This window comes from Pan troglodytes, chromosome 22 (assembly GCF_028858775.2).
Source record: "Pan troglodytes isolate AG18354 chromosome 22, NHGRI_mPanTro3-v2.0_pri, whole genome shotgun sequence".
In the NCBI taxonomy this organism is placed as follows: domain Eukaryota; kingdom Metazoa; phylum Chordata; class Mammalia; order Primates; family Hominidae; genus Pan; species Pan troglodytes.
Window position 1 is genome coordinate 38957741 of NC_072420.2, and position 14031 is coordinate 38971771.

The following is a 14031-nucleotide window of genomic DNA, read 5'->3' on the forward strand; positions in this document are numbered from 1 at the left end:
GGCGAGAAAGTTGAACTTGACAGGTGTAGCCTCTGGAACACGTCTCTGGATGAATTCAGATGATAGTAGGGGGATCTCCACTCATCGTAATGCAGCTGGAATACACATAGTGAATTCTGTCACATGCCCAGGGAGAATTTCAGTCAGAAACATCTGTGCTGTTTTCACAAGGGAAAGGTCAGAACTCCATGAGGAGTTCATGTATCTGCATTTCTTTTGATGGGCATTGTGCCTCAACTAGAGAAGAGATCAATAAGCCAATAGCCGCCACTATCCAATTTGAATCCAGAAGTTCACACAACCTAATTCCAGAATACAGGTTGTGCTTCTAGATGAAAAATTCTAAAGCACACAATTCCAGATATTTTAGCCACTATACAAAGATGAATCAGGGTCATGTGATCATGCTCACGTCAGAAGATGCAGGAGAAGGACAAAGTTTTGCATTTTGGTACAAAACACGCATGTGCCAGCCACCCGATTCGTTTCCAGTAGGGAGCAGTTGAGTGGAAGGTCATGTCTGCACTACCTTAGGACTGAGGACCTACAGAGGGAACACTGGAAAGAATTAGCAACATAATAAGCCAGGTTTTGTTTGATTCTGTCTCTCCCACCCTGCAGCTCCAATTCAGAGCAGTCTTAATGTGCAGGGATCCGCATAGAACCAGCCAAGCAGGCCCTCTCGTAGTAGCCTGACCAGAAGTCACAGAGGCTGTGTAGGCCACTCATTCCCTCATTCAGAGTTCAGACATCCTGAGCCTGCCCATGTCCCTGAGATTACAGATAACACGAATCCTCAGAGTCACCGCTGGGCCATCAAAGAAAAAAGAGGGTGACGCAGAGAGGGAACACTGCAGGGGGGAATGCAATTCTTAGGATGCTCTGAGGACCCAGGTGCCTGGGTTTGGGTTTCATTCACATCCTGCTTCAGTCGGAGCTGCCCTGGTGTTGGGCGGATGGCTATGGAACTCATGTGCATTTTCTTTACTGTCTACACTGGAGGCTGATGAAGATTTTTATGGACCCTTAAGATTGCACAATTTGGGGGCTTTCTTTAGAGAAAACAAATGCAAAATTAGGACAGTACTATTAAGTACAAGGATTTGGATAGGACCTGGGCAAGTGAGGAACCCTGAAGCTGAAGTTTCATTAACTTCTTGATAAATCCACTCTGTGTCATACATAGTAAAGCCCTGATACTTGTCTCTTGAATGAATGGTTGAATTAACTTATGTAAATTTTAGCTGCTGGCTGCTCTCTCAATAACTCTGAAAAATGATAAGCAAAAAATACCAATCATGTTTATCCATATCTAGTGATCAGTGATATATGGAAAACCAATCTTAATGCTATCTAGAATGTTTCTTGTTTCATTGGCACCTTGCCATGAAAGGTAGGTCCTTGTACTGTAGTTGAACCTTTAGGTCATATCTCAGCTCAAGGGTAAGATGCTATCAAAGCTGCTTTTCCTATGGTAGAATATGTGAGTACTGAAATTAACTGTGCGCTTTTTCCACTTGAAAAGCCCCCAACTTAAAACCTAAAGAACGTTATGCTAGTTGTGCCACTAGACCCTAGAATGGTATTGAATGCATGAATAATAAGCATCTTCCTGAGCAGACTTGAGGGCTTGCCCCAGTGGAATATCTGTGTCTCTGGTGAGAAGCCTTCCTCTTTTTTCCTTAGTTTCTATTAACGCTGTTTCCAATTTTCAATAGCAGTTAATTGTGTCATTTCTTGGTAGAAATGCTGGCTAAACCCATGCCTACCAAGCCAAATAATGTTCTCACTCAATGATGTTTACATTTTCAAATATTTGCAGATTGATATCTTGCTTCATCTTAGACCTCTTTGCCAAAAAATACAAGGTCAGCTCCCTGAATCTTGCTTTCTTATTTCCTGAGTTATCCTTCATGTCTATTCCAACCTTTAAAGGACAAATTTGAAAAGTTTATCCTCTGCTTTGAAAGTTTATGAAATTTGGCATCATTTGTACTCTTCCTACCAACGCCATTCTCACATATCTGCTAGGAGGTAAAGAAAATATAATGAATCCTGGAGCACCTGGCTGCTGTGACTAGCATGCTCTAAATACTAAGAAATAAGAAACCTGCCCTGTCTTTTTTATATTGTCAGAAGTTTGTGGAAAGAATTTATATATGGACAGTGAGCTGTATTACATACAGACACACACATACAAGTGACAAAGGCAGTGTGGGTGTGTATTTAGCTAGGACATTAATAACAAAACTGACTGTGTAGGTATAGAGAGGCTATCCCAATGTCGACAACATCAGAATACAATGGTACTGTATTTTGAACGTCTTGTTTAATATATTTCAAATCTATAATTTTGACTTACAGTCAAAATTAAACATTAAGTGCACACAAAACAATTACCCTTTAAACAGTATTTTTAAAAAGTGATGTCATAGTGACATTGACATCTGACATCTTTTTTTTTTTTTTTTTGAGATGGAGTCTTGGTCTATCACCCAGGCTGGGGTGCAGTGATGTGATCTTGGTTCACTGCAACCTCCACCTCCTGGGTTCAAAGATTCTCCCGCCTTAGTCTCCCAAATAGCTGGAATTACAGGCACCTGCCACCACACCTGCCTAATTTTTGTATTTTCAGTAGAGATGGGGTTTCACCATGTTGGCCAGGCTGGTCTTGAACTCGTGACCTCAGGTGATCCTCCCACCTCAACCTCCCAAAGTGCTGGGATTACAGGCCTGAGCTACCGTGCCTGGCCGACATTGATATCTTAACGTCACTCCTTAAAACGAGTTGGATATAATGTCAAACGACTTGATTCTTGTCAACAGGAATGCTGTGATAATCTGATTAAGGAAGACTCAGGGTCTTGGTTCCTAGGCCCTAGGGACAGAAGAAGGCTAGCTTCTCCCAGACAGGCCAAAGCTGCTTTGAGGAGGGAAGGGGAGGTGAAGTCTCCACTCCATTGCCAGCAGGACACACCTGCCTGGGAACTGGGGGAGAACTCTCAGAGGCTGACCCTATACTTCCTGTCTCAGGAGTCAGGGGACAGGGGTGATTCTGCTGATCAGAAGGCAGGAGGGAGTGTCCTGAAACACAATTGAATTTGACAGCAAAGCACTGTCTATCCTGGGAAGTTCTGCTGGTGAGCGGAGTCCTGTGAGGGTCCTGGTAACCCTATCCCTGCAATAAATAAGAAGGTCTGCACTCAAATAGGTTCAGAAAACCTTTCCTAGTTTAGGCCCCTCTTGAACCTTCACAGCAATCATTAACATTTTAAAAACCCCAAGAAGTTCTGCAGCAAAGACGTTCTTTAACTTTGAATCCAAGTTGTACATCCATTTTGGACCGCAGAACTGTCCACCACCTCCTCCCTGACCACAACTATGATTCCCTCCTCTGACTAATGTTTCACACAACCCCACTGGGGATGCTTTGGCCAACTGTGATGGGTGTGGAGTGGCAAGGCATCGTGCGATCCAAAGAACATGTGTGATGTCCAGGCTCCATTTAGGTGTAAGTTGTACTACTGGGGCCTGACTACCTCTGCATGTGACTGGCCAGCCTTCGGGATTGCGAAGTGGCTGCTTACAGTCAGCCCCAAAGAATTTTTTTTACTTTCTTTCTGTTTCTTTATGTCCACCTTATTCCTAAAAGAATTTAAGTGAATTTACAAAGATACATACACACACACACACACCATGAAATAAAAGAGGAGGAAAATAAGAGTAAATGTCAAAAAGGCCATTTGATTAAATCATTTACTTACATAAATTTGACCTATTTTTAAAAATCACAGTTGAGTGCACACAGATCCACAGTGCCAGAATCTTACTTTTGAGCTCAACATTAAATATAGATCTTAACTACATCTGAACTTAACTTAGCTTCCTATTTGAACCTGGGAATCAACTGGGCACTCACTGAATGTAGTTTTACACGCACTGTATTTTACAATTCTTTTGAAAAACAATGTCCATTTTCCTCTGTGGATCTTTTAAATTTTATTTCACCTTTTACACCCCTTTATGTATAATTTGTTTATACTGAGATTGTAAACTTTCTTCATTGGCTTAGACTCAGGTCTGACACTAGCCTAAGGGAATAATCTCTGGTCCATCAGGCCTGGGCTGGGAACCCTCTGTGGGATTCCCTCCCCATTCCCGGAGATAGCTGGTTCGCCCTGCTTGGCCCCACTTTACAATGGCCTGCTTACTTGTCCCTTTTCCCTACAGGGCTGCAAACTCTTTGACAATGGAGATTTTATGTAGTTATTTCTTTGTGCTTTCAGGGCATGGCCCAAGGTATTCTTCAAGCAATATGTATTGAATCCACAGGCACTGACATGAAAGGCATAATTTTTGCTGTAATTACATCTTTACTTTCACCATGAACTTACATCTACCTCATCCTGCAAATGCACAGCAGAGACCTTTTTATCTGAAGTCTTTTGAAAATATGTGTATGTGAAAATGGCTAACTGGTGTGTTTCTCTCCCTTGGTGAATATTACAAAGTGATAGATTGGCTGCTAGAATTGCGTAAGTGGGGTTATTAAGGAGGGAGACATCTTATTAAGGAGTGACAAGAAACAGGGAACCATGTGCTTAAGATATAGTAGTTGTGTAAACCCAACAGAGGAGAAATAGAAAACATGCAGGTTATTTTGGAAAGAAGAAAATGAAGACACTTGAAATAAAACAGAAAAGTAAATACGGAGCCAGCAGGGTTCAGCATGGGAGTGTGGGCTGGAAGTCTGATTCTGAGGAAGAAAACAAGGGGAAAAAATAAAAGAAAGAATATACTGCAATCCCAGGCTAGAAAGGGGTGATTTGATCCATGGAGCAGCAAATGCAGAAAACAACAAAATTAGCATCATTTCAGTCTCCTTCAAACGCTATGTCTAGATCTGGCTTGTGTTAGCATACCTGTGGCAATAAAGGTATTTGGCTCTGAATGTGTTTTAAATTTTAAATTGAAGAGAATTTTCTAACATTTACCCATTTTAAAGATGAAATATTATAGGACTAAAACTTGTAAGGGCCACTTTTCTGTGATTACAATCAAGCGAATTTCATTGCAGCTGGGAGCAGCCTATGCCAGTATATGGCATTTCAGAGTCTAGGGCTGCATAAGGATATGTACATTTAAACATGAATTGTATAATTATGGATATTAACATGTCTAGTCCAGTATCCTGGGAATGTTCCCTAAATGATACTTTCTGCACAGCACTTTGCTTAGTTTTCAGTATCTGAAGAAATGGTCTGACTTGCTAGCCCTGTGGTTGGTAGAAATGTATATTTGATGGGTTTTTTAATCAACTCTCACTCAGATTTTGAATAGTCAGGCTTTAACCCTCAGTGATCTTCACCAAGTGTATTCTTGCCAAGGGCTTACTCTGCAGGAGGCTGGGTGGTCCGTCTTATGTCGATTTAGAAGATATAAGTGACATCAAGGACTCAAGGAGCCTCCAGGCTGCTGCTGGACAGAGGTGTGGATAGGAAGACATGGAGGTAGAGAAACAGTAAAGAAAAACACCCAAAGCACAAGAAAGGCTGCAGTGTCCAGCAGAATGTGATGACATTGACATGAGAGGCCCTGACAAAGTTCCAGGGAAAGTCAGAGAGGGAAAGACCAGATCCCTTTGGGATGACTGTAAGAGGCACTGGGACATTTGAGATGTGCCTTGCAGAACAAGACGACTTCCAGGGTCAGGACAGGGAGAAGCCTTCAGAGCAGGAGGAGTTACCATGCACCAGCAGGAGGGTGCGGGAGGTCGGCAGTGTGCACAGGGGCTGAGCTTACTGCAGGGAAAGAATGGGAGAGTGAGGGCCACAGTCAGGACAAAGCTGGCAGCCAACAGTGCTGAGCACTCCTGAAAGGCCAGGCAGGGCTCTAAGTATTTCTTTTTGTTTGTTTGTTTGTTTATTATACTTTAAGTTCTGGGATACATGTGCAGAATGTGGAGGTTTGTCACATAGGTATACACGCGCCATGGTGGTTTGCTGCACCCATCAACCCGTCATCTACATTAGGTATTTCTCCTAATGCTCTCCCTCCTCTAGCTTCCCACCCCGCTGACAGTACCCAGTGTGTGATGTTCCCCTCCCTATGCCCATGTATTCTCATTGTTCAATTCCCACTTATGAATGAGAATATGCGGTGTTTGGTTTTCTGTTCTTGTGTTAGTTTGCTGAGAATGATGGTTTCCAGTTTCATCCATGTCCCTGCAAAGGACATGAAGTTATTTTTTTATGGCTGCATAGTATTCCATGGTGTATATGTGCCACATTTTGTTTATCCAGTCTATCATTGATGGGCATTAGGGTTGATTCCAGGGCATTTGTGTTGGTTCCAAGTCGTTGCTATTGTGAACAGTGCTGCAATAAGCATATGTGTGCATGTGTCTTTATAGTAGAGTGATTTATAATCCTTTGGGTATATACCCAGTAATGGGATTGCTGGGTCAAATGGTATTTCTGGTTCTAGATCCTTCCATGGCTCTAAGTATTTCTTAATCCTCACACAGGCAGGCTTTCTTGCTAACCTCTTTAGAGATGAGGAAAGCAGGGTGCAGAGGTTAAGTAACACGCTGAGGACACAGGCTTCAGAGAGGGGTGAAGCTGGCCTTTGAAGCTAGGTTGTCCATCTCTAGAAGCCACACCCTTAAGCCTCTGCTGTAGGAGGTGGGAGTTAAACATAGGCAATGAGGAGTCATTGAATATTTTGGTTTTCTGGGTCCTGAGCTGCACTTTAGAAATACCAGTCTGGCAGTGATGATCAAGTGACTAATTCAAAGGGTATTTTGAGAGACTGAGTGAAAGGAATGAAGACCTGGACCAGCATGGTGGCTGTGGGAAGGGGCAGGAGAGACACCGGTGCAAGGGGGATTCAGCAGGTGGAATCTGGGGCTTGCACTGATTGGATACAGGAGTAAAGTTGCTTAAAGAGGGAGAGGTGAGAGAATGAGGATGCCATTGTTAGGAAACAAAAATCAGGAGATGTAGCTGGATTTAGGGAGAATAATATGCCTTCAGTTTTGGATGAGTCAGTTCTGGACTGCTCTCATTCCAGGAGATGTTGGAAACAGAGACTGGATCCCTGAGGAGATGCTGTTAGTGAGCATTGATTAACACCATGGGACTCTGAATAGGCAGTAGGGTAACTCAGAGGATGCCAAGAGAGAAGCTGGCTGCCTTCAAGCCTATTAATGGTTAATGTTTCTCATGCTCTTTTTTGCTAAATTTGACAAACCTATTCCCCCTCCTCCTCAAAGTCAACTGAGTTATTCACTCAGTTAAATCTATCATGACTTAAAAAGTATATGCTTAGCTTGGAGAGGGGGTTACATCTGTTCTTGTAGTCACATAATTACTGGAGACATGAAGGAAGATTCCAGCAACTCAGGCCCCTTCTGAACAGGTTGAATACCTGGTTTTTATGAGCAACCCGCTTCAGTTTTCTGAGAAGCTCTGAGTAACTACAACTAAACAAGTCTATTCTTGAATATGTTTATAATAAAAAAAGAAAGATAATGCAGTTATTTGCTAATTGCTGCAATGATTAAAGCAAGATGTTTCAAGTTTATCCTTTCATAAGACCAGCAGCCTTTTGAACACAAACAGGATCTGACAAAGATAGTAATAATGAAAGCGGGAGAACAAGGAAACAATGCCAGTTTTCTTCAGAACAATCGGTTGCCACTGACTTCTAACCTACCTACAGTTTCAAGTTTCTTTGGCTGGGACTATATTCTGGTTTTTCAGTGCTGTACTGTGAGTAAGCCAAACTTCAGCAAAAAAGGAAGTGCTGCATTGTAGCAGTATTGAAAGTTATGTAGGTGGATTTTTAAAAAAATATTACAGCCTAAATTTTCTTAGCAAAAGTCAAATGAGTAACAACACACAGTTTGGAAACATTTGGAGAGGAGAAAACAAATATCTGACAAGAGTACTTAAAATCTGGAAAAAAAAAAAAAAAGAAAGTGGGAGGAGAGTGAGAAAAAGCCCCTGACAGGTAATGGTGGAAACCTGACAAATGGAAGGTCATTCTAATGAGAGAGGCGGCCTGGTCTCATGGAAAGAGACTTTGGCCTTTGGAATCTGACCTTCCTGGATGTGAATTCCAGGTGTGCAGACTCCTGGCCGCAATACTCTTGGGAAAGGTGCACTAATGTTCTGAGCTTCAATTTCTTAGTACATTATGGGGCATATGGGAAAGAGACAGAGGTGGGCTACTTCTCTCTCCACTCCAGGATGCCACCCTCCCACTGTTCCCCACCTTCCTTCTTCCCCAGGACCAGGCTGAGCTCAAGGCTTGTCCCTAATGCAGCTGGTGAAGGAAAGGTTCGACTTGGAGGTAGAAGCCCTGGACTGGAGTCCCCACCTATGGGCTGAGGGATCCTCCACAAGTGATTCAACTTCTTAGTTTCTCACCTGCAAAAGGCAGGGAAATTCCTGCCACAGGACAACAAGGAAGTTAAATGACATGATTTTTTTGTGAAAGTGTTGTGGAAAGCACTTCTGTCTTCTATCTTATGAATCAGTAGGGAATGAACATTCTCAAAATGACCAGAATGATTCCTAATTTCCTTTCTAAGGACCTGATTCCCTTTTCATACATTCTTTTTGTTCTAAAAACAAAACAAAACAAAACAAAACTTACTTTGTAAAGAAAGCCTGAATTCCAGAGCCAGAGTCTGTCTGTTAAAAACTTTCAAGCTTTTTTTTTTAAACTTATAAAAGGCGTTATACCCTATAGCCACTCAAACTTTCATAAACAAGAGTTGCAATGTGAAAAAACTCACTTGCTGGGTTTGCCTCTATGAACAACTATTGTTGTCAATGCAAATTGAATCCGAAATTACCCTTGTCATTGTTTTTTTCTGGGGTTGCTTCTTTCATTTCTGTTAAAAATACACAGAAACATTAAAAAAGTAACTATCTCCTCTGTTTTATAAGGAGAAGAATGTGATAAAGAAAAAGAAAATCAACTTGGCATGCAAGTGAGCCTTGCTCTGGAATTTGGGTGGGTCTAGGAAAAAGCACCGACCTCAGTGGAAAACATATATGGGTGTGTGGGAAATCCCTGTAAACTATAAATTGACTACACAGTGCTTAAGCTGGTGTGGAGAGAAACCACAATGCTCTCTGAAACCAGAGAGGAGGGGACAGAGAGCAAGTTTTGCACGAGGAGAGCACAAAGTGTCCCTGGGAGACGGAGCTGCTGGTAATTCTTAGCAGGCTTAACTGGATCTATTGAAAGTGACCACTGTAAAACACCACTGTTGCACCCTGGGGTTCTCTGTGGGATGCCCCTACTTGTATCTTGCAGGAACCCTATGGCCTGACTCTGCTTCACCCACACTTCTTCCCACCGCTCCCCAGCAAGGCCCCCCGCCCTGTTCAATTGCTCCTGTATGCTTCCCCACTTCACTGCCATTGCCTTTGCAGCTCCAATTCCTGGAAAGCATTCTTTCCCTTTTCTATTAGAATCTCATTATGTAGCTTCGAAGCCCTTCAAGGCCTGTCAAGACTCAGCTTTCCCTTCCCCATGGGGCCTTACCTCTTCTACACTTTCTAAATGTTATCTTCTCCAGACTGAACAAAACCTAGTGTGTCTCTTTGCTACTAAGGACTAATCAGATGCTGTGTCCTGATTCATTCGGTGTTGGTGTATCCCATATCTCCAATCAGATTACGAGCCCCTGGAGGGCTGACAGCACATTGGACTTGGCTGAGCTAGAATCAGCTCCCTTTTGCACCCTGAGCTGAGTGCATGCAGCTCTGCATTTGTAATCCTAGCCTAATGCAATGTGAAATTTATTATCTCTCTTTTTACAAATGAGGAAACTGAAGATCAGGGAGACAGTGTGACTTGTCCAAAGTCACTAGCCCAGTTGCCTTTCAGAAGGCATCTCACTCCATCTTCAGGATGACCCCAGGGGCTAGGCTTTCACACTTTAACTCCTCCTAGAAGGTCATAACCTGAAGATCTGAGATTTGAACCCAAGTCTGTCTGGCTCCTACCCTGTACCTTTCCCACTATAGCATATTGCCTCCCTATCACCAAAATGCCCAACACGAAGTTGAACATGGCATAATATCAAATGAACTTGTGATCATCCCGTTTTGTCAAAACTAAGAGAACATAAAAAAAAATCAGCAAATTTGACCAGAGCAGTGTATTTATGGCAAGACCAAGGCAAAACTTGATTCTGCATTCTTTGCTTTATAGTAACAGACTGAAAAGGTTCATAAGTGTATTCATATTTAAGGGAGTGTGTAACTGTTCTACCTGGGTCAATGTAGAATTCCCTATACGTTGCATGCATCATCAGGAATTTCATATGCAGCAGATAGGCATACAGCCTGGTTTCTCCAACAGCCAAAGGCATTTCTGAGTGGCAACAACACTCTGATCTGGTGAAGCTGAGTCCATCTGGACATTGGGGAGCCCCAGGCCAGCAGGGTTTCTGCTAAGTGGACCTTTCCAAATCCTCTCAGGGACAAAACCTGGTTGGGCATCTTCAAGAAAAGATGCTCTTGTAAAGTTGGTGTAGCTGCTTAAATAAGCCCCAGATAGAGTCTAGTCCGTCTCTCTGTGCTTTTCTTTAAATTTCCCTTCATAGAAAGCTAAAACTTAAAGAGGTTTCAGAGAAGCTAGTCTGACCCCATCTCCCAGTATCATTGAGAAAACTGAAGCTCGGAGGGGCTGGGTCATTTGCCGGAGGTTTTGCAGGACACAGAAGAGCTTGTTCTCCTAATGTGGCCTAGAACTCTTCACCAGGCCTCCTCCTATCCCAGGTGGAAACTAAAGAGGAAAAGATGAAGCCAAACTCAGGCGGAAGCAACATAATTAAACTGGTTTATCGTTTGGCAACAGAGATCAGAGGAGTGGAAAGTGAAAATCAGTGAAACACTTGCAGTTTAAAAGAGGCATGCGATTCCTGCTTTTCCTAAGCAGTTGAAATGTGTTTATATGTCTTTCCTGGAGCTCTCTCATTGCTAATGTGGTCCTATAAGGGGAAGTCCTGTAGACTGAGCTGGGTGTATTTGAGTATTCTTCTCAATGGAAAGCAATGAGCTTGTGTGCTACACTTCTTAGGCCACACGATCCCCCAAGCCTGGGCTGCCAGACATCGCCATCATTGCTCCATGCAGATCATGCCCATCCTGTGCAGAAGGTCACTATAGGAACACATGGCACAGGAAAGAAAACGCCCATAGAAATTCACACGGTGCTTGTCTAAACCGAAGGCAGGTGAGATCCACCCACTGTTGGGGGAAGCTGCTACCATGCTCTCATTTGTTTATAATAATTTCTCCACCGTTAGAGGCTGCTTTAAAAAGAAACAGCCAAAACCTGCGATCCGGCGCCACAATTGAGACAGAAAGCATGGGACTGTGACAGTTTTAAGAATTACTAAAGTATGAGGCTTGACCAGATCATTTTTCCAAGGATCCAGAGCCCTTTAGAGAGAATTCAAGAGGGAGAATTTCTGGTGACTTCTACCACCTCTGAAGAATTAAAAAACTCACTTGTGCTGCTTTCCAGGCCTCTGTGGTAGTTAATTCTGCTTGGCAGTTTTTGTTGTCAAATAGCTTTTAAAAAATCTGGAGCTGTCTCAGATATAAATACCTTAATGATGCCAGAGGACTGTCTTTCACCCATAAAAACTGAAGCCATGTGCCAGAAGCCCTCGTGGCTCAAGGGCTCTGTCCTTGGACACGGATGAGGGCAGCTGGGCGGTGGGACCGAGGCTCTGCCTGAATGCTCAGCTTCTGCAAGCTGGGGTGGAGAGTGTGCTCCTGCCTACCGGCTCAGCCAGCACAGGAGCACGTAGCCTGCAGGTGTGGGTTGTACACAGGCTTCCCCCTGCAGAGTCAGTTCCCCAGATCTCTTCATCACTTCCCCAGATCTCTGGGATCTTCAGCTGAGATTGGGCCCCAGCACCTGGACTCAAGGTAAGGCCCCTTAGGATGCTTGTAGCTGATCAATCAGGGTAGTGCAAAGGAAGAGGGGAAAAAGCCACCCAGACCTTAAAGGAGATTTCTGGAGGATCCAATCAAAGTGATTCACCTTAACCTCAGGCATGACTTTTCCCCATTATCTGCTGTTTTTAATTTCAAGTAGTATAAATCTTACTGATCTGAAGAAGACTTCTGCTTCTGAAACTACCAGCGCTTAACAATGATTGAGCCCTACTCTATGAGATTGCAAATAAAAATATATTAACCTTGGCAGGAAATCAACTGATTAATACTTATACCCTTCACTCTAAAGACTGGAACCTCAATTTATCTGCATAAACAGAGGCTTTGGGTATAAAACTAAAATGTAGTTGGTTATGCCAAAGACTGCTTTCAATAGTAATGCACCAAACATGCTTTTGAAAATAGCAATAAACTATTCATTTAGGTTAGATATACAAATAAGTAACTTTCAGAGTTAGCACTAAGTTTTAAGCCTCAAAGACTTTGATTTCAGTGACAAGATGTGTAAATGCAGCGGTTAGAAAAAGTACACATACTGAGGTTTCTTTCAAGATTATATATAGTATTATTCAAAAGTCTCATTGTATATGAAAAGTGACAAGATTTTTGCAATATGAAACAACAGTAGCTAGCTAATACTCTAGTTACCTTTACAGATTGTCTAGTTGGTCACATTATACCTTAATTTTTCAGGATCTAACCAAGGCCTGGTTAACTCTTACTGGCAATGTTTGAAAGGGATGAAAGAGGTCCTTTGCATATTACTCTAAATTAATCTTAGTGCAGGAAGACAAGTCATATTTAAATAACTTTATTTTGTATCCCTAGCTACTATCATCCTAGTATTTGAAAAGCTCCTTTTCTCCCAATGTTCAGAAAGTCATTTTCCAAACTTGCAAATATTAAAACCTATTCATGTCTAATACTTTTCTACTTGGTCTATTTCCATGTCCTGTCAATGACCTATCAATTACCCATGTCACTTGAGATTTCTCCCACCAGAATTTAGGTTGCATATTTTCACAGGGCAATTTATTTTAAAATCAGAAGGGTCCATAAAACTAATAGCTTTGTGTGCACAGACCTAAAAGATTTGTAGTAGCTCTGCAGCTGCATTTTTGAACATCAATAGTTAAACGATCAACATAAATGTTAAAGAAGTAAATTAACTTTCAGAATTTCACGTGTGCTCTAGCATTCACCATTGACCATGCTGGAAGAAGACTTTGAGGTCATTTCATCCAACCCTCTCATTTTACAGATGAGGAAAACAGGACTAATTGATAGCTAGCAATACTAAATTATAGCTCTTCTAAAACTAGACAGCAGCGTCAGTAGGCTTCTTCATGTGCTCAATTACTGTATGGATTCCACGAGTTGATGAGCGTGCTGTGACCTTGAGCATTTACATTCTGTGGTTTTCAAATGTTTATGTTTCTAATGTGGTATTTGTAAACCTGGGCCCCAGTAACCTTTACCACTGAGGCTTTGCCAATCCCAACTCTGGGCAGCCCACCTCTTCCATATGCAGCAGTGCTTCCAGGCTGTTCCACCTGGGCAAAGTCACGTTAGGTGTAAGCAAAGACGTGAACTAGTGTTCATGCTTGAAAACCTCACAGAGACCTGCCTGCTGGCTGAATCCTTTCTTCATCTCTTGTTGCCTCTCCTACATGTGACTCAAAAGCTAGCCAAGTTTGTTCCACATCCTTCAGCTTGTTCCTCTTACACCAAAGTGCCATACCATCATCCCCTTTAGTAAGATCACACTTCTCCAATTTCTGTCCTCCTCTACTCCTCAATAAACAGGAAGATGCTGTCTGTGGAAATGCACGTGGAGCTCTTGCACACGTTTTCTATAACTTGTCTTCCTTCCACTTCCCCACAACTAGAATATAAGCCTCATGAGAGCAAATGCCTTGTCTGGACTGTTATCTCCCCTGTGTCTAGTATAGTCAAAAATAGTAGGTGATGGGTAAATACATGTGCAATAAATATATCCTTTCATCTTTCCTTCCTACCTTAGGGAAACAAATGTCCC

At 42.4% G+C, this 14031-nt stretch overlaps 1 protein-coding gene across 4 annotated transcripts in view; it reads left to right on the plus strand.

Annotated features, from left to right (window-relative positions):
- Positions 1 to 14031, plus strand: part of KCNJ15 (potassium inwardly rectifying channel subfamily J member 15) — a 48687-nt gene that overhangs the window by 3679 nt on the left and 30977 nt on the right. The window contains exon 1 of one of the 4 annotated variants that reach the window (XM_001170473.7): positions 11877 to 11963. The exons of the other annotated variants lie outside the window; for them this stretch is intronic. The gene's annotated coding sequence lies outside the window, so the exon portion shown is untranslated. Of the gene's footprint in view, positions 1 to 11876; positions 11964 to 14031 lie in introns of those variants that run through there. 4 annotated transcript variants of the gene reach the window in all.